This window comes from Felis catus, chromosome C2, assembly GCF_018350175.1.
Source record: "Felis catus isolate Fca126 chromosome C2, F.catus_Fca126_mat1.0, whole genome shotgun sequence".
NCBI lineage: Eukaryota > Metazoa > Chordata > Mammalia > Carnivora > Felidae > Felis > Felis catus.
Window position 1 is genome coordinate 110485109 of NC_058376.1, and position 25035 is coordinate 110510143.

The following is a 25035-nucleotide window of genomic DNA, read 5'->3' on the forward strand; positions in this document are numbered from 1 at the left end:
TCATTGGTTCAGGACCATTTGTTGAAATGGTTCTTTCCTACGTTGAATTGCCTTTACACCTTTGTCAAAAATAAGTTGGGCATATTTATTCTATTTCTGGGTTCTCTATTCTATTTCAATCTATATATCTATCCCAGTGCCAACACCACATCTTTCAGTTACTATAACTATATAGTAAGTTTCATAAAATGAATTGGAAAGTGTTCCCTCCTCTTCTGTCTTCTGAAAGTTTGTGTAGAATTGGTGTCATTTATTCTTTAAACATAAACATTTGATAGAATAATCCAGTGAAAGCATATGAGTTTTGAGATTTCTGCAAGATGTGTTTAAATTACAAATACAATTTCTTTAATAGCTATAGGGCTATTCAGATTATCTACTTCGTATTAAGAAGTTGTGGTAGATTTTTTTTTTCAAGGAATTGGCCCGTTTTAGCTAAGTTGTTAAATTTATGTGTGCAAAGGTATTTGTAGCATTTCTTTATCATCCTTTTGAGTCTGAATGGTCTTTGTAATGATACACTGTTTCAGTCCTGACATTGGTCATTTCCTTCAGACCTGATATTGGTCTAATTTTTTTTTCCTTTGTCAGTCTTCCTAGAGATTTGCCAGTTGATCTTTGCAAAGGACCATCTTTTTGTCTCATTGATTTTTGTCTATTGTTTTCTGTTTTCTATTTCACTGATTTCTGAATTTCCTTTATCCATTCTTTTAGCTTTGTTCTGCTAATAACAGATTCTCTTAGTTTTTTTTTTTTTTTTTTGAGAAGGTCTTAATTTCCTCTTCATTACTGAAGAATATTTTCACTGACCAAAGGGTTCTAGATTGATAGTCCTTTTCTTTCAGCAGTGGGACAATACTGTGCTGATTCCTTCTGGCCTCCATGATTTCTGATGAGAAATTCACTGTCATTAGAATTACTTTTCTCTTATAGATAAGGTGTCATTTTTTTTCTCTCTCCTTTCGATTTTTTGTCTTTAGTTTTCAGGTGTTTAATTATGATGTGTCTTGGCACGGATTTCTTTGGATTTATCCTGTTTTAGGATCATTCATTTTCTTGAACTTACAGGTTTATGTCTCCTGCCAAATTTAGGAAGTTTTCAACCATTATTTCTTTTTTACTTTTTCAGGCCCTCCTTCTTTTTCCTTTTCTTTGAGAAATCTGATGGCATGAATGTAAGATCTTTTAAAATTATTCCACAGGTCCCTGAGGCAGATTCTGCTCATATTTGTTTCCAGTCAATTTTTCTCCATTATTCACATTGGGTAATTTCTTTTGTTCTACTTTCTAGTTTCCAAATTCTTTCCTCTGTCCCTTCCATTTTGCTCTTCAATCCATCCACTGAGATTTCTTTTTGGTTACTACATTTTTCCATTCTAAAATTTCCACTTGTTTCTTCTTTGTATCTTCCTTTTCTTTGATGAGAGTTTTCATTTCTTCGCTAAGGCTTCCAATTATCATTCGTTTCAAGCATGTTCATAATTGCAGAGAACATACACAGACACATGGTAAAGGGAGACTGCATTTTGACACCTATGCAGCAGACCTCAGGAGCAAACAGTCATAATAATTTAGGGGGATGGAGGACCCCAGGTACTGTTTTGTAGTTCTGTTGGGGGTTGGGTGTAAATTCAAGCAAAGTATACAGAAAACTAAACTAATGAAAAAATGAGATAATTACAGAGAAAAAAATGTACACAAAATGTCTCATAATACACTGCATGGTTCTGTTGTGAATACTTAGAGTCATAGCATTATCAGTGAATACTAATTTCACCTAAGTTATGATATTTAAAAGGTAAGGGAGGGCAGTGTGTTTAAGGGGATGGTATTTGGGACAATGGGAATTCAATGGAATTCATTGCTCATTTTTGTTAGTAGTAAGTCGATATGTAATATCTAAAATGAAAATGGAGAAAGATAACTATTAGCAGTTGTAAGGAATTTTGAAGGTAAATGTTATAAAAATGGGTAAAAGAGTTAAATGCGTTTGACTCTTAGAAGTGGAAGCTAGAGGTGGCGATGGCAAAGTAGAATACACAGCAGAGTTTTTGTTGTTGTTGTTGTAAGCCTGTAGATTCTAATCAAAATTAAGGTTATATTTTTGAAAACTATATAGATTTTAACTTGCACTTGAAGTGTGCTCTCCTCTATGGGAGCCAGTAACTAATAAACCTTTAAGTGACCCTAGATATGTTCTGTTTGTATTTGGAAGGACTTCTGAATTATGAACCACTTTTCAATAGTTGCAAGTTGAACACTAATATTTACGTTAGAAATCTCATAATATTCTGTAAACTAGTGGTAAGCCTTTATAAACTTTTTAAAGACTTTCAGCTAAATCTTCAAGGTTTCTCTGCTCCAGTTTCTTTGCTATCAAATCTATACGAGAGAGAGAGAGAGAGAGAGAGAGAGAGAGAGAGAGAGAGGATGATGATGATGTTATAAAAATACTTTTAATAAACTACATCAATGAAAGTTCGTCACAGAACAAACTTGTAAAGGTTTTACAGATTTCCTTGTCCTGATTATAGGGTTCTCTTTTCCCTTAACTGAATATCCTCATAAATGCCTTTCTGGCTTCTCTGTGACATCCTTTATGTCAAAATCTGCTGAAAGGGAAGACGATCTGACTTAATCATACCTTAGCATACATTTAAGTCTTCATATCTGTTAGTGAGTTAAGCTGTTGTGCTAATGTAATAAAACCAAAATCTCAAGTGGCTTGGCACTGAGTTTCTTTCTCAGTCCCAGACCTTTATCATTTAACTTCCCAGGTGCTCATAGACCTTGAATGGCAAGTTAAAAAACAAAAACAAAAACAAAAACAAAAACAACATAAGAAAAACTTCCCATGTAGGAAAGAGGATGTTTTATTGGACTTGTGACTAGAACAACCACAGGCTCCCTGAACTATAGACAGTTACTGAAAGGAAGACTGGGTCTTAGTATTTTACTGGTGTCAAATGCATTTATCTTATTTCCAGCCATAGCTGCTCAGCTGTTAAGATTTGGATATGCTTAGTCAGGGATTACCCAGAGTCTGCCTACAATATGGCATTTCACTGCACAGGCTAATGATTTATTGCCATTTCAAAGATATTCTTTAAATATTTGTTTAATATTTATTTAGTGGGTACAGGAAGGGCCTAACTTTTAAACTAGTGAGTTGCCTACCTATTCATTTGTGTTTAAACCATGTAATTTATCTTATGTACTAAGCATTATAGTGTGATTTAATTTATTTGGAATTATCTTTTACAATCTTTCTGTTACTCATAGCTTATAGAATGTTAGTTACTCTCAATCACTGAGAGAGGGGTAGTATACATGTAGTTATAGTCTTGTACAAATTTAAATGTCCTGTTTTGCTTATTTTCATGGTGGAAAAAAATGTTCCCTACTTTAATAATTATTCCCTACTTTTCTTCTTTTTATTTTTTAAATATTTATTTATTTATTTATATTTAAGAGTATGGGGGGGGAGGGGCAGAGAGTGAGGGAGACAGAGAATCTCAAGCAGGCTCTGTGCTGTCAACGCAGAGCCCAACGTGATGCTCTATCCCACAACCCTGGGATCATGACCTGAGCTGAAATCAAGAGTCCAGTGCTCAACCAACTACTCCTTTTTCTCCTTCTTTTTAACATTTAGTAAATTTAAGGTATACAGTGTGTTGATTTGGTAAATTTATATATTGTAATATCACTACCATCTAGCATTAATTAACACTTCCATCGAGTCACATGATTACCATTTCTTTTTTTTGTGGTGAGAATAGTTAAGATCTAGTCTCTTAGCAACTTCATAATACAGTATTGTTAATTACAATCACCATACTGTGCATAGATCTCCAGAGCTCCAGGACTTATTCATCTACTGGTTATAAGTTTGTATCCTTAAATATCTCCCTACTTTCTTTTGAAAGTTCCTGAACAAGTTGCCTTTCTAGAAGGCACATTGAATGTTTAAAACTGAGATGATAAATCCTGCTGCAGGGCTCTGGTCATTGTCCTGTGCACGTGTGATTTTAGCTGGAACCTTCTGCTGACAATGACTACTCAGTGTTGGCTGGTGTTCAGCTGCTGGTCTCAGAGTTGAGGGTGGGCTTGCCAACAGTTGCACTATGTGGCCGGCAAACTTGTTGCAGGAATCCCAGAACCACTCAAGCAAGATAGGGTGATCAGTGAGGAGTGTTTTGAAACCTGTATCCACTTGAGGGCACTGTCTACTTCAGTGGAAGTATAACCAAATTACATTCTGGTAGTTATGTAAGGAATTCTACATGGAAAGCCCGGTAAATTGGCACCAGTGTCAGATTTACTGCAGTGGAACTTTAGCACTCTTTATTGGTGTGGTCTCGGGTAGCTTCCCGGCTTGTGGCTCAACTGTGTTTTTCCATCCAATTTCATTGATGCTGTGACTAGTGGTATTCCCCACCGCTCCCCCTCAATACCCTCTTCTCTAAGCTTTATTTTGTGTAATCTTGGACATTTTTGCCATTTGGTATATTTTTCATGAGTATATGAAATCAGTTGATGAGAGTGTTTCAGACCATACTGCCATGTAGAATGGATCTAACTGGAATTGCTTTTCCAATATTGTTGATAATTTTTCTGTTGCTTTCAATATAGTACCATCCCTTTAGAATAAGCAAAACTCAACATACCTTGGGTTAAATTGCATAATCTATAAATGCAAAGCTAGTTGAAAAAGGTTATACTTGTATGGCATTTTATAGTTTATGAAGAGTTTTCCATTGTGGAAACAATCTTGCCCCGCAAACAGTGGCAGAAAGAAAAAAAAGATTGGAGGGTACTGAATATGGGAATTGGTAGGCATTCTTCTCAGTTTCTAAAATAAAATATACTTTGACAAACAAAAATGAATTTATATATTTTCTTATCCAGTATACATTGGAAATTTGTGTTCTCTCGAGGGGTACATGTACTTTGATTCTGTGGGAGGTGTGTTTGTGTGCATGTGTGTGAATTAATCACCTTAGTTTTAAGTTAAAGATCCACTTTATTCTCCTTCTGTTTTGCATCATATTTTAGTATTTCCTGGCATTAATTGAAAATAAATAGTACCAGACCCATAATAACTTCTAATTCCCAAGTTGTTCCCTTGACCACATGGATAGTGGCAGGATGAGATAAGGAGTTACATGTTTCCGTTCACTTCCAGTTTATTTGACATATTTAAAGATATTTATAGTACATGTTATCAAATTTATAACATTTTTATGAGGATGGGAGTGTTTTAGATCATTGTTTATTTCTTTACCCATTTTATCTATATTTGAACACTTAAAAGACTAGCTAGTTTGAGATATTTCATTTTTGAAAGACTAAAATATTTCAGGTTCACAGCACATCACATGGTATTAAAATGTTTCAATATATTTATTCCCATGGAGGAACACTGGGATAAGAAATAGGACAACCATAATTGGACTGTATCAAGATTGCATATCCCTATAATTGACTAAACTTACTTGTAAAAATTAGTATTATTGACAACAATTGATGGCTAACCTTCTTTTTTCTTAACTGAAGAAAGGTTGTTGTTTTTTTTTTTCCTGACTAACTGGGTGTTAACACATTAAAAAATGAATAAAATATTAAATAAAGCCTGCAAACAAACAAAACATTTCTACCTTTTCCAAAGTGTTGCAAATATAATATTTATTTATCAGGTATACAAAATTAAGATAAAAATAGACTAAGAACTAAATGATTAAAATGCTAAATTTTTCCAGAAATACAAAAAGTAAAAATAAGACTTATTATAATATTAATATAATATAATATTAAAGGGAGTTTCAATATTTGGAAAACCTGTAGGCAAAAGGGTTTTAAGTAAAGTACCTTTAGGAAAAATGGTCTATTTCTGTGACTGTAATCTTAAAGTTTCTAAATCTACTATAAAATTTATTAACATATATATAGATATTGCACATAGCTATCCAGAAACATTTTTACCCTCCAACACGTTTCTATTTATACTATAATGTATACATATGTTTATGCATGTGCATATATTATGTCTAGACCCATGTGTATCAGTTATATATTGTTATGAAAATATTGCATAAGAAACAACTGCAATACCTTAAAGACATTGAACAATAAGCATTTATTTATCCTACACTCATGTGCCCAAGTGCTGGTGGCTGGGCTTGCTTGTTCTGCAGTCAGCTGGAGTGATGAAGTAGTTCTCCTGATTATGGCTGGCTCGCTCACACATTGGGAATGAACTGGTGTTGGCTGATGTTAGGCTGGCCTTGGCTGGAATGACTGGGGTGATATGGTTCTACTTGATGTGTCTTTCAACCACCAGCAGACTAGCCTGGCCGTGTTCTTAGCTGGTAGTGGCACAAGAACAATGGCAGACAATTATGTGCTCTTTTTTTTTTCCAAGCCCTAAATGTACCCACACTACAAACATCCTACTGAGAAAAACAAAATTACATAGTTGAATTCAAAATCAAGGGGTAGGGAAATATATTACATTATGTTTTGAGGAATGACATTCAGAGTCATATGGCAAGTAATGTGAATGGAGAGGTAGAGAATTGGAAGCATTAATTCAATTGTTCTTCTGAAAATTTATATTTGGATTTTTAGATAAGACTCACCTGAATAGATTCAGGATGTTTTATAATTGACTATCTAGTGTGAAAAAAAAAGCCTTGAAATTTTCCCTAATGTTAAATAAAGAAAACAGTTTTGCTTTGATAGATATTTTAATATGAAAATTTTCTTTTAATTATAAATTGCTAAATGCAATTAATGAAGATGGAATTGAGTAAGTCTTAAAAGGATTTAAAGGTAAATGGTAAAAGGTAGAGAGGAAAATATTGAACATGATGTGTGCGATGGCTTTTCTGGAATTCTGTGACATTACAGTTCCTTTTTCACTTGTAACATATCTTGTACTTTTCTTCTTCCCTCAAGTTCAGACATCACAGAAACACTTAATGGCACTTAAGTTGCATCAGGCCAAAGAAAACAAATGAACAAGCTAAAACAAATGTATTTCACTTCCAAATTCAAAGCATGAGACTGGGAAAAGAATTCAAGGGTTTGGAAACGAGTCCTGGCAGTCAGCCATTTCAAGGGTTTTTGCCTGGGGATTTTAGGCCCATAAAGATATACCAGAGTAGGAGGAGAAGGAAAGTATAGATCAAAGCTGTATAATCTAAATCATGAAATTGCAGAGATGGACTATAATGAAGTGAAGCTGGTATCAAATTAGAGATACAGGCTTAGTTTCTCCGAACAAAGGAGTTTGAGTCTCACCCCTCTAATGCTTGTTATTGTTAAATATTTGTAGGCCTCACAGGCAATGCTGCAATTATCTCTCCCAGTTATTAAATCCACTCTGCATTAGTAATACTTTTGGAAACCTCATGTGCTGAAGTTGCTTCCCGTTGGAAATGCATGCTTTCCTGCTTAATGCCAGCTTAAGAAAGAATAAAGAGAAGTGGGAAAAAAGTACTGAAAGGTGACATATTCAGAATTTATCTGGAATATGACTTTGTTGTAAAGAAGAGTGTTCTGAGAGACAAGAGAAAAAATAAATTACTATAAAAACAAAGGAGAAAACTTGTAAATCTCTTATAAACTGTGAACATGTAGAATATTTGAAAAGCTCTGTCTGGACTGCCAGAATGTTTTGTACTCAAATTGTAACCATGAGAGATAGTTTCTTATTAATTGGTCTGAATCATCTATTCTTGGGATTCTTCTTAGACCCATGCAGTTATTTTAGGAAGAAGAAAGTTCAAGGGACCAATAGATAACAGAGATAACATAAATCTGAATTTGCTAGTGCATGCTTTTAAAATCCATAGCTCCCATGATTTAAAAACTACCTTCAACAACTGGTTAGGCAATTCATTCCACTATCAGCCGTCCTTAACGTTTTTGAGATAAAGGTCCCTTGAGAGGCTAAGCTAAACTCTTTTTCCATGGCACATTCAGAGACCAGTATTTTATATGCACTTTGTGGAAGGAAACTAATGATTTTTAGTTCTACTGAAAAATAGGATAACCCTGTTGCGTTTTAAAGACATAAAAGCGTGCGCAATGTTGCTAATTATAAATGAGACGACCAGATGGAGAATGTTTATAGTAATAGTAATAATGATAAATTGGTGAAATGCTTTGTAATTAAAGCATTTTTATGTACATTGTATGAGTTGATCCTCAAAACAACACTGTTATTGTTTTTATCGTCATTATTTTATGATTAAGACGACTGAAACCTCACTACAAACAAATTTCTTCATAACAGCATTAAATGGCACAGGTGGATTATGACTCTAGGCTCTCTATTTCGGGGACTATTAGTTATGCCACTCTTTTCTGTATGGTGTACTTCATATGTCTCATCTGTAAAGCTTGCTCAAATAGTAGCTCCTACCTCACAAAAAAGTGCTGAGAGTGAATTGATCTGTAAAACCAAGAAAATTTTCCAGTTAGTCTAGAATCAGTAAGTATTTATCCTCATGGCTTCTATATAAATATCTCTTCAGAGATGGCCAATAATTGATGTTTAAAATCATATGGGTGTAATAAAAGATTCAGTTGAATTTAACTACATTAAGTGCATTTGATGAAACTAGTGGTCCACTCAATTTTGGACCCCTGGTAAATTGGAATTTCTCTTCTTTGAGGCCCTGGATACAACCAATAGGAGAGTGTGTTTGGTGCCTAAGCAAGTTGTACTCTAGAAAATTCCTTTATATTGAGGGTGCCTCACCTTCCTACACTAGTCATCAGGCTGTTTCTGAGGAGTACAAGGGGCACGTCAACAAATATACAGGCTTGATTTTGGTAAGGGCCTCCTACTTGAGCCCTACAGGCTTCTTTTCTTTCCTGGTAATCTAAACAGAATATGACCTCCTTATAATTCTATCTCAGTTTATCTCCCTGCTCCTTAATCTTTGATGTGCACCTGTGCACACAAAGATTTTCTGCATACTTTTTTTTTTATAATTTTTTTTTCAACGTTTATTTATTTTTGGGACAGAGAGAGACAGAGCATGAACGGGGGAGGGGCAGAGAGAGAGGGAGACACAGAATCGGAAACAGGCTCCAGGCTCTGAGCCATCAGCCCAGAGCCTGACGCGGGGCTCAAACTCACGGACTGCGAGATGGTGACCTGAGCTGAAGTCAGACGCTCAACCGACTGAGCCACCCAGGCGCCCCTGCATATTTCTTAATATAGAAAGAGAGCCAGGAAATGAAAGAATCCTGTCAGGATGCCACTATATCTCCATTTATTTCTTGGGTAGCTAAAATTTAGTCTTGAATGGTTTCTTTGGGAAGAATTTATAGGCACTATATACCCTGAGTTTTTATATATCTAAAGTTCATTGTTTTTATTCTTACGTGAGAATTTGGGAGGTAGTAAAATTATTGAGTCACACTATCTTTGAGGCATTATTTTACCATCTAGTGTTCTGTGGAACTTTTGGAAACTAGCCTGATTATTTACCATTTATAAGTATCTTCAATTAGCAATAATCATGCCTTGGATAAACCTCATTGGCTACGATACTGCCACCGCACAAGCTGCATTTATAAATATCTTGGTCTTTGTACATTTAGAGGGCTCTTTCATTACCTTTGAAGTCCAGTGGTTTTATTATTCTGTAATAAAATTGGTCATTCTATATCTAATTTTTCCTGGTACATGCTGTACTCTTTCTGTCTCTGGATTTACCATTATTCCTTTCATTTTCTGGAAAGTTTTCTTGTTTTATTTTGTCAAATAATTGTTATATTTCATTATTTTGATTCTTGCTTTCAGGGAAACCATTTATGTATATGTTTGATTCCATAGTGATCATTTTTTCCTGGAGTCCTCCTTAACTCCGTTTCCACTTCATTTCGCTTTCTATTCTCAGTATGATGCTCCATGTTCCTTGCCATATTTTGTCCTATGTAATTCTGTCAGATTAGCCTCCATTTCTGTAATGGTTTTACTTCCTACTCGGCTTCTTTCCTAAGCTGTTTTGGTTCCTGTTTCATTCCTTTGTTACATAGTTTCATGTACTGTAATTGTTTGTATCTTTTGAGTAGTCGCTTTGTAAAACCATTTCATTTAAATTTTAATTTAAGAGCTATTTTTTTGTCATCTGCTCTGTGGCAAGATTATTTTGGTGAGTGTCCTTTGCCATTTGCTCTTCCTATTTCCTCCTTCATGTGATATTGTATTTGATAAGCACCAATGCTGATTAGTTTTTGACCATGTGTTACCTTTGAGTGAGGTTCTCATCCTGAACCAGTTATTTATAGGAGATTCATTATAGGACTGGGCAGTTTATAATGTGGTTGGGCTGGTTTTTTTTTTTGTTTGTTTGTTCTTTATGTCTAACGTAAATGAACAGCTGTGGGTCTGCCTCCAATTATGTCACTATCTTTCACTCTGCTCACTGACTAAATGCTTCCTGAAAATATGGCATGTCAGTGGAATTCTTTGTTCAGCCTTACTGATCCTGATGTTTGTTGCCATATTAGTTCATGGAAGTTCCCTCAGTAACCTCACACATTCTGATGTTTCAATTGAGAGATACTGATTTGTGATACTCACCTTGGAAATTCTGCGGGTTAGTCTGAGCTCTGTAGCCATTAAGTATCCATCCTTCCCTGTTTGCCTTCCACCATTTTTCCTTCTCTGAATTTGGACATTCTTGCTCATATTATTGTTGTTCTGATTCACAGATGCATTTTATATGTTTATTAAAAGTAAATTTTAAAAATGTTTCTTATTCTCTTTTTTTTTTCAGAGTAGTACTGCCTTTTACATTGGGGCATAAAATATGATTAAAAAAAACTATTTTAAAGACATTTCCCAAAAGCATTGGAAAACTCTTATAAATGTGAATTAATTTTTCAGTGTAAATAACACTTCTATTATTGAAAAGTTAAGAGTTTTGTGATAGAAAATGTCATAAAGGATACTTACATAATCTTGCACATGATAACCCAGATCCATTTGTTCATTTAATAAAGAAGAATTATATCTAGAAAACTTTTAATGGATTATTAAATTGAAAAAAATTTAAGAATTTAATGTTATGTTGACTAAAATAGCTGACAGTGGGAGAAACTTCTCAGTAATTAACTATGCTGGACTTAAGACTTCCATAGTGCTTATAAAGATTCTTAGTTACAAAGAGCTTTATTTTGATGTTGTAAAATTCCCACAGATTTCTTATGATGGGATCATGATAAATACTCAATTTTTGCAGTGAGGGAAACAGAGTGGATTTTTCCTCAGCATCATCAGGAACATGCCCATGAATAAAATCCTATTAAAAGAGCATTTGAGGGATACCTCAGTAGCTTAGTCTGTTGAATGTCCAACTCTTGTTTTGGCTTAGGTCAGGATCCCAGGGTCATGGGATCGAGCCGTGCATCAGATTCAGCCCTGCTTAAGATTGTTCTCTCTCTCTCTCTCTCTCTCCCTCTGCCCCTGTGCCCCGCTAGTGTGCACTCTCTCTTTCTAAAATAAAACATAATTTTAAAAAAGAGCATTTGAAGCAGAAGTATATGTAGAGAAAATGAAAAGTTTTTAGAGATGAACGTATGTTTTCAGAAGAAGGATTTGTCTGCATCACAAGTAAATGGGGATATATTGTTAGAGTGAGCCTTATGAGGGTTAGAACTGTGCCTTCTAGGTTCCTGTGGTTCAGTTTCTGGTTTGGCTCAGATTTCTACTTCTCCTAGTAAGAAGTATGGATATGTGTATGTAAATGCTTATTGTACATTCAAAAGAGGTCATAAATCTGAAATATATTAAGTACTTTAACCTTGAATGATACCATAATTACACTTGAAATTATTGTTTAGTTCCATCATCCTGTAATCAGGAGCAATTTTACCATACCAGTCTGGTTTTAACCAATCTAGTATTAAAGGGACTACAAAGTATATTTACTGAAGTTAAAATAAATGATTAAGTTTATATTTTAAAAAAGCCAAGACATGTTTATAGAAGATTCAGTTAGACTGAGAGGATTTTCAAAATAAATCTTTTCAGTTTTTACCCAGTATCCTGTCTTCTTTGAGGACATTAATGATTTTTTGTGATTTCCTATTTTTGCCCTTCATAATTTTTATGTCATATGAAATTTTGCCAGTCTATGTTTTTCAGATTTAATATGTTACTTACATTTTAGAAATTTACTAATATAACTTTTCTCCAATTGTCAGAAATCTCTTTATTCTAAAAACGTATCTATTTTTAGGCCTTAAAGTAGCTCAATAACGCTTTTGATCAGATAGGGATTAAAAGGGGCTAAAAGAATGTTTATATTTAATAACAACAAAAAAAGGTCCCAACTATTCATACGTAAGGTCTATATATTTCCAGAACACTTTATCTTTCCTATCTTTTGAAGTTCACGTTTCCTGACCTTACTGTGATAAGATTTTATTTTCTATTTTTACTCCTTCTTTGTAATCTGCCCTACTTTACCATGCGTTCTTGTCTGTATGCTCCCCAGGGCCTATAGCCAGCCGCGGCCATCACCCGCAAAACTAGAGCTGAAAGTACCTGTCATTTATTTGCACCTTGTTGTGTTTGGTGTAGGGCTGTTTCAAAGAAAGTGCTTTATGGACATATGTGTGCCTTTGCTCCCTTAATCATAGCTTTTCTAGTTATGGGAAACCCTTAATAGGTTCATGCTTTTGGTATGTTTCTATCCCCTATCCCCCACTTTATTATACATAGGATTGCTCTTCTTTTTATCCCTCTCCACTTAAAATTATTTTTCTGTTGTCTAACCAACTCCTTTAGACTACTTATGTCATCACACCCTCCTAGAATCTTATTCTACAAGATCCTAGGCCACCAAAATCTGTTTAACAATTAGTTTTGGATATGCTGCTGCTTCCTTTTTCTGGTATTTTCACTTTTTTTTCCTGCACTATGGCAGCCTTAGAGTAAAAATAAGTTTGCAAATCCATATTCTTCTAAGAACTCTTGCTCCCTCCAGGTTCCTCACATGTACTCAGTGGATTAGCTTGAATGATCCACGCATCCTTTTTTTCCCCTACTAATGGTTGCGATAGCTCCTCTTTTGGCGAACTCCAAAGGAACAGCTTGGCCTACCATGTGCATTAAAGATGCTGCTGCTGCTCCAGGTCTCTAGTATCGATCACTGAAGCTCCACATCAAGGATGCTGCTGCGTGTACCAAGGGCACCCTATTGCATCCCTGACGAGGTATTTGTGCAGTTCCCTATTGTTGCCACAGTGATTGGTCCCATATTCCATTGCTGTAGAAATTAGAATGATTATAGTGAATGACTAGCATTTGCAGTTTGGTTTTGACCCTTTTAGGTTTTACTTTGTCTTTTATTGCAATCTTGTCTGGCCAAAAAAAAAAAAAGTGGGTAAGAAGCATCATGCTATGCTCAGACCCCCACCCCCCGACCCCCAATAATTGCACTATCTCCAGACTGATGCCATGTTAGAATGTAAAGACCAATGGCTTAAATGTAATTTGCTCATTTAAAAACTAATGAAGCAGATGTGAAGTTATAAAACCTGGAAATTTACCCTTTAGTTCTAAACACAAATTGATAAAGTATCATTTTCCCCAATTATTTTTCTCTGTGTACCTCCTCTTCATTTAGAATATAGGATAAGAGTCAAAGCATTTACCTTCCTCGAGGCTCATCTGTGCTTAACATAGAGCTCTGAAAATAGGGACTATGTTATGTACGGTGATGATGAAATTAATTATTAGATGAGAAACTTACTTGAAAAACATTAGTATGAACAAAGCATTTTTACACATTCAGTACTTTTGTCTATTAGTTTGACATAACCATGGCTAAGTTAAGGAACTTTTTCTCCAGTGGTTGAAACATAGAGAAAAAATAAAGGGAAGTCAAATACCAGTCAGCGAATGCTGATCAAGTGCTTATAGTACTAGAAGCTGGGCAACGTAAATCTAAATCCAGAGAAAGGTTATGTAATTTTCTCCTGCTTACATTTCTTTAGGAATTAGATAGAACATTATCTGCCTTAAGTTTCAACAGTCATCCCTGGATGAATCAGAATAAGGAGGAAAGATAATTTTCAGGGCTTCTTTGACTAAGCCCTGTAAAGGTCACAGGCACACCCAACACCTATGGAGACTGAGAATGCTCTTTGAGTAATGGCTATGTCAGTAATTGCCACTGGTAAAAAAACCCTTCCTAAGAAGTATGGGATTCCGGGCAATTGTGGCTATGGAAATACAAAGGCTTTTAGATTTTTAATTATGTAATCACAGAATGTTAAATTCCTATGCCTTTTAAGACCTCTGGTTAAATGTTTACTAAAAGGTGGACATTAGGATGATAGTTTATAGGCAAATTTTCAGGTATCTGTTGATGAATAAGTTTGAGAAATTCCCTGTTAAAGAAAGTTAAATAGATTTCTTTATCACAGGGATTTTCAGGGTTTTTATTAGCTAGTGAACATCTGAGTGACTGAGAGAGATTTTGAGTCAAGAATTGAGACAGCTGCATCTAACAGAGACCCAATTATACCGGTTTAACTAAAGAGAGGTTTGTATTTTATTTTATTTTATTTTATTTTATTTTATTTTATTTTATTTTATTTTATCTTATTTTAGTATTTTATTTTACTTTACTTTGTTTTATTTTATTTTATTTTATTTTATTTTATTTTATTTTATTTTATTTTATTTTATTTTACTTCACTTCACTTCACTTCACTTCACTTCACTTCACTTCACTTTTTAATAAAAAGAAATCCAGGGGTAGGCAGCTCAGGGCTGGTTCAGTGTCTTCATTATATCATCATGATCTGAACTCCTTCAGCCTTTCTGCTCAGCTAGTGTTATCGGGTGATTTTCCACCTGAAGTTCTCAGAAACCTTTATAGGCGCTGTGTTGCAATTACTTTCCTAGGGGAATCACCCAATAGGTTTTTGCTTAAAGATCATGGTCAGAACTAGGTTATATGTTCTTAGGAAGCCTGAAGTCTATGAAAGTGAGACTTTTTAAGGCAGGAACATTGTCATTCTGAACCAAATCAGGATTCCACTGGTGAGGAAGTTGGGAAAAATAGATATTGGGAAGCAAATAACAATTTTTGTCATCTAGCATATTCATTGACCTCATTTCAGCTCCTTTTTTTTTTTTTTAATTCACTATCTTCTAGGGCATATGGGACATACTGATTCTAGTTTACGTCTTCATTTTATTTATTTTTAGTTAATTTTTTAAATTTTAATTTTGGAGAGAGAGTGTGCACAGTGGGCAAGAGAGGGAGAGGGAGAGAAAGAGAGAACCTCAAGCAGGCTCCACGCTTAGCATAGAGCCAAACATGGGACTCAATCCCATGACCCACCCTGGGATCATGACTTGAGCCAAAATCAAGAGTTGGACACTCAACCAACTGAGCCACCCAGGAGCCCCCAGTCTAACTCTATATGTACACATTTTAAAACTAAAACCCATACATATATAAATATTTGCTTAAGTTCACATGCTTCCATTAGTTTCATTTTAAATTAAATTTTTGGAGAATTTGAAATAAATGTTCAAGAAAATAGCCAGTAGGTTAATTCGTCTATTTATTTGTCTTGAAAAGTGTGAAGGCATTTTTTTCAGCTATTACACTGTTAGCCACTTTAGGCCTCTCTTTATTCTGTTCTACAATTCAGAGTTTAAAAAATTATCTTCTCATTTATCTTCATTTGCAAATTGAGAGGTTTAGTTACTGAGATCATCATAAAAGGAGTAATTTCAGAAGTGTGAGCAGACATTTTTAATGTGGACCATTTGTCCCTGATATCAATTTTATCTGATTACTTTATTACATATGCATGCTACAAGTGACAGATAGTTTTAATATCTCCATGATTAATAGAATATTTTTCTTAGGTTCTCCTGCAGAGAAGAATATCATCATGAAATATTGATAAAGTTCCAAGAACAGCAAAATTGTCATGATACTTAAGGAAGTCTTTAAAACTAAGATTGTATTTTCTCTGACTAAGCATGTTGGGTATTTCACAGCTGAAGAATCAAATGCTCTATTGATTTTGTTATGGACAAATCATTTCATGAGATTTCTATGTTCAAAAAATAAAGGTCTTTCCAATGACCTTGGTTTTCATGGACTTCGGTCATATTTGACTGAATAAGATTAAATTTGTCAATGAGGCCAAATTTGAGAGTTAGTAAGTTAGAAATTCATATTAAAAGTCAGTCTGTACAAAGTTGGGAAAAACGTATAATGAAAATCTGGCCAATATTCAGTAGACACAAGTGTGTACTTAGGAAAGAAAAAACTTGATGAAAAATATAAGAAGGGTCATTTATAAATGTGTGCAGTCAGTGAAGGAAATGATCTTAGAGAGATCTAGAAATATAATATCTATATAGTATATTGTCTTATTCCTTGATCTTGCCTTGAATTGTTTTTATAATTTTTTAATGTTTATTTATTTTTGAGAGAGAGAGAGAGAGAGAGAGAGAGAGAGAGAGAGAGAGAGAGAGAAGGAAACAGAGGATCCAAAGTGGGCTCTGTGCTAACAGCAGAGAGCCTATGTGGGATTTGAATGCATGAACCATGAGATCATGACCCAAGCTAAAGTTGGATGCTTAACCAACTGAGCCACCCAGGCACCCCTTTCCTTGAGTTCCTATATGCATTGTTTTTTCCATTGACTTTGGCTTGATCATATCACTAGTTTCGGCTAATGGAATGTGAATAGACATAATATTGAAAGTACTTCTGTGGATTGGCCATGTCTCTTCTCGAATGTCTGCTTTCTGTTAAGAGAACAGTATGGCCTAGGTAGTGACTATCCTTCAGCTTGGGACCAAGAATGTGAAGACACGTAGAGCTAAGTCAAGCCCAGAAGAGTTGTAGCCAACCTGCAGCCTTCATGTAAAGCGAGCAGGAAATACAGGCTTGCTATTGTGAGCCACTGAGATTTGGGGAATGTTTGTTGCAGCATTGTAAGCTGATTAGGAAATCTGTCAGTAATACGGGGCTGGAATACCCTGACATGTAAATGAATGTATAATGTCAAAAACATTAGTTACTCTTCCTGCTGTTTAGCATTACTTAGATTGTCTCTCATACCCTTTCTTAATTTTTCTATATATAACTTTGCCCTCATTCTCACAGGAAAAATATTGAGGGGACTATACTTAGAAACTGAAATAACAAGTATTCTAGAATTATACATCCATATATTTAAAAAAGTATTTATGGAGATAAAACTATTGCCAGGCTCTGCTTTACGCAATGGAGAAGGCAGCAACAAACAAAAATGGTAAGTCCCCGCCCTCTGGAAGCTTAGATTTTAGTCATGGGGACAAAAATCAATTTACACAGGAGGGTCAATGGTCTGAAGAAAAACAAGGCAGGGTAAAAGAACAAGGAGTGACTGGGGGCAGGTGTTGTTTTAGATATGACTGTCAAGAAGGACTCACTGGAAATGGAGTACCTGCACAATGTACCTGATGCTACGGAAGAACCTGGGCTTTGCCATTAGCCAGACCTGAAGTTGACATGCAGCTCCTGTACTAATTAACTGTGTCACTGACCTTAGCTAAGTTACCTTATTTTTCTGATCTTGATTCCTTTGACAGGAAAATAATAATTATAATATAAATGCCATGGGTATGTTAGAGGGTTAATAGTTAAACACTCAAAGGGATCAGCACTATATTCGGCAATGGAAGTTGTAAGTAGTTGGCAGTTGACATTACGAACGTGAAAACCAAGGAATGGCCTAGGGGACCTGGGATCAGGTATTACTCTTACTCTCAAGTGGGATTGGGAGTGGCTGTAGTCCATAAGAGGAGTTTATACTGGTCTTCCAAAGAGTTTTTTATGGGGGGTGGGAGTGAGGGCACAGGCAATCAGAAAAGCAAAACGCTTACTACATGGAGAGGAGAATAGGACATGGCAGTCAAGATACTGGGCATCTGAGTCATGTAGCTCCTGAGGCAACTCAAGAACCACCGGTAAGAGGAAGGAAGCTCAAATGGGGCCAAGTGAATGAGTACCTGCTTCCATGGGCCTAGGCTGCCCTTTATTGGCCTATTCTACATGGATTCTTTAATAAACATCCTCCTTCTCTAGCCTCAGACATCACTGTTCTAATTTGTCTCATTCTTCTAAAGACACAGACTCATAGAATGAAAATGGCAACTAGTTGGAGTCAGAAGACCCGGATTCGTGTCGTAATTTCAAAATTATCTTAGTTTTGGGGTGCCTAGGTGACTCAGTCAGTTAAGCAACTAACTTCAGCTCAGGTCATGATCTCACAGTTCGTGAGTTCGAGCCCCGTGTCGGGCTCTGTGCGAACAACTCAGAGCCTGGAGCCTGCTTCAGATTCTGTGTCTCCCTCTCTCTCTGCCTCTCCCCTGCTTACACATACACACACTCTCTCTCTCAAAAATAAGTAAATATTAAAAAGTATTTTAAATTACCTTAGTTTTTTTTATCTCTGAAATTACTTTATGCAACTCTATCAAGAATTAAATGACAAAATGTATATTGAGAAACTTGTAAACTGAAAAAGCCCTATTCAAACATCTTTAGCCCCCACTCTGAAGAAGAAAATTTCATTAACTCATCTATTCATTCACTCATCTATTCATTCACTCATGTTCTCACTCACTAAACACTAATTGACTTGGGTAAGACATGATTCTTACTTTTAAGATCTTTTAAGTAGGGAGAAAAACCCTGATAACATCTTTTATGGTAAGAGAAAAAGAAGACATGCTATGAGTGTGACTTGATTGGATTATGAACATTCTTTCCTCATATTCTCCATCATTTGTGCACAAACGTGTTCCTTCCCCTCACCACTCCCCCAGTCCCGTGTGGTATGTATGTACCATGGAATATTACTTGGCAATCAAAAATAATGAAATCTTGCCATTTGCAACAGTGTGGATGTAACTAGAGTGTATTATGTTAAGTAAAATACGGCAGTCAGAGAAAGACAAATATATGATTTAACTCATATGTGGAATTTAAGACACCAAACAGATGAATGTAGGGGAAGGGAAGAGAAAATAAGATAAAAACAGGGAGGTAAACCATAAGATACTCTTTTTTATTTATTTTTAATGTTTATTTTTGAGACAGAGACAGAGCATGAATGGGGGGGAGTCAGAGAGAGAGGGAGACACAGAATCGGAAACAGGCTCCAGGCTCTGAGCTATCAGCACAGAGCCTGACATGGGGCTTGAACTCACAGACTGCGAGATCATGACCTGAGCCGAAGTCGGACGCTTAACCGACTGAGCCACCCAGGCACCCCATGAGAGACTCTTAAAAACAGAGAACAAACTGAGAGTTGCTGGAGGGGAAGTGGATGAGGGTGGGCTAGATGGGTGATGGGCATTAAGGAGGACAATGTTGGGATGAGCACTGGGGGTTATATGTAAGTGATGAATCACTAAAATCTACTCCTGAAACCATTATTACACTATATGTTAACTAACTTCAATTAAAAAAAAAAAAAAAGAAAAGAACAAGCAAACTTGCAGACTCAGTTTTTTTCTTTTTTTCTTTCAGAGACTAGGGAGGAATTCTGAACCTGGAAAAATGGAAAGAGAAATGAAAAGGGTGGAGTTGCAAGGACAGGGAGAACTTCTGGCCCTTTGTTATCCCCATGGAACAACCACCTGGCTGTGGTTCTAGGCTCTTGTCTGTTCCTGGGCAGAGTGTGGGGATGTGGATACTGTGTGCAGGAATAGAGGCAGAAAGGGGGATCAAGACTCCTTGAACAGTCAGTAAACAAACCATCACTTCCACATATAATTCACAATGTTATCTTTTCTTTAACCTAAGGAATATTTGCAACGGCTTTTATGTTACTTCTACCTAAATGTGTGTGTGTGTGTTTGTGTGTGTGTGTGTGTGTACATTATTTTAAAGGTAGATACTCTAAAAATAAAAAAAAATTAGTTTAATACTCTAAAGTATTTTAGATACTCTAAAAGTAAAGTTTTAGTTTAAAATTTGGTTTATTTTCAAGGGTTCTTTCACCCGCTGCAAGACCTAACATCTAACAGGAATGATTATTTTGTAAAAAATTTTTTTTCAACTTTTTTTATTTTATTTTTGGGACAGAGAGAGACAGAGCATGAACGGGGGAGGGGCAGAGAGAGAGGGAGACACAGAATCGGAAACAGGCTCCAGGCTCCGAGCCATCAGCCCAGAGCCTGACGCGGGGTTCGAACTCACGGACCGCAAGATCGTGACCTGGCTGAAGTCGGATGCTTAACCGACTGCGCCACCCAGGCGCCCCAGGAATGATTATTTACACTTTTTGTTTTTGGTATTTACTAAGATTATTACAATTTATGTAAGCCACAAACTTAGGCAATAAAGTATCAGTTAAATAATGTCAACAACTAGAAAATACAGTCACTACAAATGCACTCAGTTAACATTCATACACATCATTGCCTCTGTGTGAATTAAACCCAAACAATAAGTATTCTTGTTAATCTGTCTTCTGAACATCTCCCACACTTCCAGGTACTTGATGGATATTCACATTTGGGAAAAACATTTCATTTGTTTTAAATTGAATTTCTCTTCCAAAATGTGACCCTTATTCTGGACTTTCTCAGAAAATCTTGGAATTATTATTTAAAAAAATTTTTTTTAATGTTTATTTATCCTTGAGGGAGAGAGAGCCAGAGTGTGAGTGGGGGAGGGGCAGAGAGAGAGAGAGAGAGAGAGAGAGAGAGAGAGAGACAGACAGAATCCGAAGCAGGCTCCAGGCTCTGAGCTGTCAGCACAGAGCCCTATGCGGGGCTCAAACCCACCAACTGTGAGATCATGACCTGAACTGATGTCGGACACTCAACCGACTGAGCCACCCAGGCACCCCTGGAGTTGTTTTTAATTAGTCTCTTTCCCTTTAATCCATGAACAGAATCCTCATCTAATTCTACCTGCAATACTCCATGTTATAGGAGTCCTTTCCAAGCCTCTGATATCATGGGGCTGTGGCATTACTCATCTCTCTTGGGAAGAATATGGTATTAATAGGTTGTGACTAATAACCAAGTTGCAGAAAGACCCCTGTGCCCTTTTCCCATTCATTTCTCACAAGATAAATTATACATACTGTAACAAGGAGAGAAGACAAATTACACATATTGCAGATTCCTGTGAGAAATCCCTCTTTGCCTAGCCAATTATGTATATTTGCTACTTGAAGTTTATTCTAGAGAATAGAAGAAAATCTTGTCTTTTGGCACCCAAGTGAGGTTAAGGATGTTGTGATTTGATGTCAGCATTGAACATGCCTCACATGAATTAAGAACTATAATTGGATGTCACTTGAGGCCTTGGTTTCTGCTCCAGGAAAGGTAATAAAACAAGTTAGAATCTATTATCCCATTCAAATCATTGCTTGGTAATTGTCCTCAAGTCTGTCTGTGGGCTGTAGGCAAAGCTGTCTTTATGTGTTTGCCCAAGGACCAAGTAAGCTAGGTAAGGTTAGGTGTCCAAGCCACATGGACTTTGAAAAAATGTTACCTTGCCAGAGGACTGTAAAGAGTGCATGTAATATCTGGTTATTGCTTAGGGTTTTCTTGATGCAGTAATGAAGGAGTAAAACAATCCTCTTTATGTCCTAAAACTTTTCTCCCATTGTATTGGAACTAAACCCAAGCAAGACCTGGTGAGACAAATGTCAGTCTCTAATTGCTGTAGGTCTGAAACATTAAAAGAATCATCATCTACCATGTGAATGCATATATGGGCATGAAAGCACTACATGTAGAAGAAGTGTCACAACAGTGCTGTTCTCAGCCCTGAACTGCTTGTCCGATGTCTTCATGGGGAGACATCTAAATCTTAACATAGATAATATGAAGGTTTTTGATAGTATTATTAATTGCTAATGTCAATTTTATCATATTGTCTTGATAGATATTTCTTTTCTTTTTAATGTTTATTCATTTTTGAGAGAGAGAGAGAGAGAGAGAGAGAGAGAGAGAGAGAGAGAGAGAATCTGAAACAGGCTCCAGGCTCTGAGGTGTCAGCACAGAGCCCCACATGGAGCTCGAACTCATAGACCATGAGATCATGACCCCAGCAGAAGTTGGATGCTTAACCAACTGAGCCACCCAGGTGTTGCTCTTGATAGATATTTCTAATATTTATTTTTTTATGTGAGTATAGTTGCCACATTGTTTGATGCATAGGCTAATGACTGCTACATGATTATGTCTTGTATCATAACATATTGTCTCTCTGTCCTAGTTATTTTTTTATTCTTATATTTCATCTTGACTAATATTATATGCCACTCCTGATTCTTTATTCAAATTTCTTAGCATCTCTTTGATCATCCCTATATTTTCTAACTCTGTTTATCACATTATGTTTGTTGTACATAACAGATCTGGTTTTTTTTTAAACCAAATTTGACATCTTGTCTTTCCGTAAGAGATTTGAATTAATTTGTGTTTAGGGTATAAAGTAGTATACTTGATGTTACTCCTTTAATGTTTCTTAGTAATGTTATTTATTTTAATTTGTTTTTTTCTTTATACTTTTCCATTTATCTATTTATTTATTTTTAATTTTTAATATTTACTGTTTATTTTTGAGAGACAGAGAGAGCACAAGTTAGGGAGGGGCAGAAAGAGAAGGAGACATAGAATTGAAGCAGGCTCCAGGCTCTGAGCTGTCAGCACAGAGCCCGATGCAGGGCTCGAACCCATGAACTGTGAGATCATGATGTGAGCCAAAGGAAGACACTTAACTGACTGAACCACCCAGGCACCCCAAATACTTTTCCTTTTAGAAGTGAGTTTTTTTTTTAATTTTTGCAATACTTCACAAATATGAACCAGCCATGTGAAGGGGTCATGCTAATCTTTGCATTATTCCAATTTTGATATAGAAACTACAAGAGGTTGCATGGGTCAAGTGTGTTTTAGTTCCCTTTTGAGAAACTAAATTCTTGATCTCTCTTTCCAGAGCTTCTAGAATGATCTCTCTTTCCTGATCTTCTCCTTAAGCCAGATCCTGAGAGGCAGCTGTCGTTGCTATTTTTTCTTATAGCCACTTCCAGTCTTTCAGTAAGTCCTGTTCTTTGTGTCTAAAATACCTGGCCACTTCTCCATGTTATCATAGTTACCCCTCCAGTCCAAGCAACTGTCACTTTTCCTTTATTTAAAAAAAAATTTTAACGTTTATTTATTTTTGAGAGAGACAGAGTGTGAGCAGGGGAGGGGCAGAGAGAGAGGGAGACACAGAATCCGAAGCAGGCTTCAGGCTCTGAGCTGTCAGCACAGAGCCCGATGTGGGGCTTGAACTCATGGACCGCAAGATCATGACCTGAGCCAAAGTTGGGTGCTTAACTGACTGAGCCACCCAGGCGCCCCATCACTTTTCCTTTAGATAACTGCAGTAATTTCAATGGATTTCCCTATTCCCAATAAAGAAGAATATGTAACATTTGCACAATTCTTGTGAGAAATTCATCTTTGTATTTATCTTGTTTCTCACCAAAACATTTTCTATATAACCTTAAAAAAAAAAAACATAAATCCTGATCATTTTGTCTATCTTGCTCAAAGTCCTTCAATAACTTCCCATTCCCTATGGGATAAAATGTCAGATCCTTAGAATGACTTGATATGAATTTATATGATCTGACCCCCAGGTTTATTCTTTAACCTTATGTCATATATACATACTTTTTTTTACTCAAAATGTTTCAGACACACTGGCGTTCCCCCTGCTTCTTAAGGGTACCAAATCCCATTCATACTTCCCTATTTAGGAACCTCTGGTGCCCTGTTCCATCTGCTAAGAATAATCTATTCCCCTACGTTTGTATCACCTTTTACTTCTTGTTGGTCAGATGTCTTCTTCAACATTCCCATGTCAAAAGAACGTTATTTAACTTGTTATTCAGTCAACAGCAAGGGCTGTACTTAATTACAGTTTATAATTAAGTCTGTCTTTGGGGCATATGGATAGCTTAGTCAGTTAAGCGTCTGACTCTTGATTTTGGCTCAGGTCATGATTTCACGGTTCGTGAGTTTGGGCCCTGTGTTGGGCTCTGTGCTGACAGTGCAGAGCCTGCTTGGGATTCTGTCTCTTCCTCTCTTTCTGCCCCTCCCCCACTTGTTCTCTCTTTCCCACAATAAATAAAAATTAAAAAAACAATAACAACAAAACCCAATTAAATCTGTCTTTGTGTGCTTACTTGTGTATTGTCTTCTGTCTGTTGTCTTTCTCATGAGTCTATATATATGTCATGGTAATAGAGACCATTCTGTCTGGTTCATTGATATACTCAGTCCCCAGTACCCCAGTACTCAGCACAGTTTCAGACACATCAGATAGTGCCCAGTAAATATTTATTGAATGATTAAACACATGATTGAATACATCTATAGTGTCAGTAAAATCCCAATTATGCCATAAGTGTATATTTAGACTCCCAAATTAACAAGAGCTGTGCAGTACAAGATTCTGATGAATTAATGATTAGCTCAAGCAAATACAGTTAGGAAAGCCTTTTTTAGAAAAGCAAACTTATATTTCCTAGGCATTAGTGTTTATAGGACCAAAACTCTGAAAATTTTGGTAGGTTCTGAATTTGGAAGCCTCTCTTTTCTGTTCCTACTTATGAATACTTATTATCTACAATAACAGTGACTTAAACTACTGAAAGTATCTTGTAACATGTTTTAATCTGATCAATAATGATACGTTTATGAATATTGGTGGTTCTTATGTAGGTTTTTTTTTTTTTTTTTGAGAGAGAGAGAGAGAGAGAGAGAGAGAGAGAGAGAGATCACACACAAGCAGGGGAGGGGCAGAGGGAAAAAGAGAGAATCTTAAGTAGGCTCCAAGCTGTCAGTGTAGAGCCCAATGTGGGACTCCATCTCACAACTATGAGATCATGACCTGAGCCAAAATCGAGAGTTAGATGTTTAACTGACTGAGCCACCCAGGAGTCCCTAGTTCCTATCTGAAAAAA

General features: G+C 36.1%; 2 pseudogenes; both read right to left on the reverse strand.

The window, feature by feature from the left end:
• Positions 1 to 9467: 9467 nt before the first annotated feature.
• On the reverse strand, positions 9468 to 9584 carry LOC111556500 (annotated as a pseudogene).
• A 13274-nt stretch (positions 9585 to 22858) lies between these two features.
• Positions 22859 to 22956, reverse strand: LOC111556429 (annotated as a pseudogene).
• Between the last annotated feature and the right edge of the window lie 2079 nt (positions 22957 to 25035).